The 2,787-nt window shown below is 32.4% G+C and overlaps 1 long non-coding RNA gene across 1 annotated transcript; it reads right to left on the bottom strand.

Moving 5' to 3' along the window:
• Positions 1–431: 431 nt before the first annotated feature.
• Positions 432–2,409, bottom strand: LOC142182522 (uncharacterized). The gene is made up of 3 exons (XR_012711327.1): positions 2,151–2,409; positions 1,465–1,528; positions 432–686 (listed from the first exon to the last, which is right to left on the bottom strand). It is a non-coding gene; the product is annotated as an uncharacterized LOC142182522 (long non-coding RNA).
• Between the last annotated feature and the right edge of the window lie 378 nt (positions 2,410–2,787).

Below are 2,787 nucleotides of genomic sequence, written 5' to 3'. Positions count from 1 at the left end.
GAGAAGAAGGCAAGTCTCGCGCCGTCGTCGTCGCTCGCTCGGCTTCGACTTCGGTCAAATGATTGATTGATTAATTTTTTGGACCAAATTTATTTGTTAATAGTAAAATATTAACAGAAATATTATTAAATATTCGTTTTAATAACAGAATATTAATATTAAATTCAATTAGTTTTCCGTTTTTCAGTTGTGTAACTGAAAATTAAATTTCCCTCTTCAATTCCCGGTTTATTATTTGTCACGACCCAATTTAGGATCATGACCGGCAAGTAAGCCTCATCGGTATTTTACAGAAAAATCGGACAGAGTTTTTCCTGTTTTTGGACTATTCCAAAAATTTCTGTCTCATATCAACAACCAAACATCCTAGTATCATACCAAACAATCGACAACTTATCAATTAACCAAAATTAGTCTCCACCATTACTAATCAACCCACTAATAGCCAGAAATACTAATCTATCTCCAACTTTGATAATAAAGAACGATACTCAACATAAGACTATAATAACAAAATAATACTTATGGCACTAAAATAATGACTATAGAGCGGCTCTAAGAGTTCAAAGAAAAGACTATAACAATAAATAAAATCTCCGCCCACGCGAACAAGTGCGAGGCTCACTAAGAACTATCAACATGTGCGCTCTAATTAACGAAATCCTCGCCCGCGACAACTGTTGTCTCTGTAAAAAAAATTAGCGGGGAATGAATCGCTAGCTCAGTGAGTAATAACACTTAACCACAACCATTTTTATTGGGGACAAGTCAGAAAATATGCTAGTAGATCAAACAGAAAATAACATAAAAATGCACTTTCAGAAACAATAAATAATTTTCAGTCTCATCATGTTTTTCTTGTAGTATAATACAATTAACAATTCAGTAATAAGCTCAGTAACCACTGTATAATATCAATATTCACATTTGGGAGGTTTCAACGAACGGATCATGTAATCGGTATAACTGTGAATTTCTTCGCAAGAAGTCAAATATAACGGCAGTCCCTACTCGAGGGAAATTGGTAACGATATGCTAGTTCTACCTTCCCACTAGCGAGGGCTATAACTCTACTCTGTAATCAGTAAACACAAGGTGCACCAGGTCTAACGAACCCGCCGTTAGCTACGGGATCCTTAAAAGTCTACTCTCATTTATACTTGTCTCTGTATCCGTATATACTCATAGAAAAATATTTTAAAACAATATAGAGCATTTCGTTTTTTATCAAATCATGTAATTTCATTTCGATAACAGTAAATTCAAGTAACAGTAAAACATATCTAGTGACAACAAGAATATTTGAAATAACGGTAATCATGCAATTAATTATTTCGGTATCATATCGAGTAAAAGACTTGTCCCACATGCAACTCAAAATAATCGGTAATATATTCATATTAAAAATCATGTGTAAATCATGCAAGTTATGAAAACACAAATTGCGGTAAGATTACTACTCACAGTACTTGTGCCGAAATACCAAATGTTTCACCTCGAGCAATTCGTACAACTTCCTCCAATCAATCTATAATTACATAATATCAATCTCATGTTAATTGCCTCATTTAGGCTAAATCCATCACTAATCTAGAATAACTAATCCTCCGAATTTTATATTTTATCATCAATTCGCCGAATTATATTTATCCATGCTACGGGTAATTTTGATTAGTCTAAAATCTTTTAAATAAAAAGGTATTTATATGGTTTATTCCCTGTACTGTTCAATTTCCTTAATCGTGTGCATAAATTGAAAATAAGATACCTTTATTGTCCATAATATTCCTTCTTAATTAGTACTTATCTTTGTACTCAATAATAGACATACCACATTCAAATCCAAATTCGATATTTTCATTGCAATATAATTAAACACCAAAACTCAATCCTTGCACCCTAACTTAATTTACATCTATAAGAGATCATATATAATGAGACTAGTTTAAGTACAAATACATCAATACCCTTCTTTTTCCAAGTGAATTTATCCTACAGTAACCTTAACCAACTTCCAATTGCATAATTTGCCCAGAATAATTATTCTTGATATTTAATTTCTTATACCTTATGAAACCCTTTAAATATATGAACTGAGATAAAAAGAATTACCAGAAGAAAAAAACCAAGATAAGAAATTCGAGTATTACTCGTAAAAACCAGTGCGTATTTAAGATTTCTCAAGGTTTGGTTCCAGCCTCCTCCTCCTCCTCCTTCTTCTTCTTCTTCTTCTTCTTCTTCTTCTTCTTCTTCTTCTTCTTCTTCTTCTTCTTCTTCTTCTTCTTCTTCTTCTTCTTCTTCTTCTTCTTCTTCTTCTTTTGAAATTCCTTTTCTGCGTTTTCTGAAGCAGACCCGTTTCCCCCTTTCTTTCTTTCATTTTTAGCTTCTTATGTGTTTGTCTTTCTTTCCCTTTTCTTTATTTGTTTACCGTCACTGTACAATGGGCTTTTGCCCATTTAATTAGCTAGGTTCCTTTTATTTTTTTTTAGTTAAATAACATTAAATGACAAAAAAAACCAACTTGAATATGAAGTATTACATTATTTTATAAATTAGCCATTTATGTTATGGCATTTATGCTATGGATGTTTTGCATAAATAGTTATTCTGAAGAGTTGCACCTCTTCAATTTTCAGCCCAACTTTGGCTATAAATACAAGTCCATTCTCTCGGAATTTCCATACGATTTCTGAGTTTCTTCTCCTTCTTTGCATTGTTTTAACTTCAAAAAAAGCAACACTAAGTGTGATTTGCTGCCGAACTTTGTGTTCGCTAAAATACTGGGGT

The sequence above is a fragment of the Nicotiana tabacum genome, chromosome 7 (genome assembly GCF_000715075.1).
Source record: "Nicotiana tabacum cultivar K326 chromosome 7, ASM71507v2, whole genome shotgun sequence".
NCBI lineage: Eukaryota > Viridiplantae > Streptophyta > Magnoliopsida > Solanales > Solanaceae > Nicotiana > Nicotiana tabacum.
The sequence above is the reverse complement of the archived record's forward strand: the minus strand, read 5'-3'. Positions and strand labels throughout refer to the sequence as shown.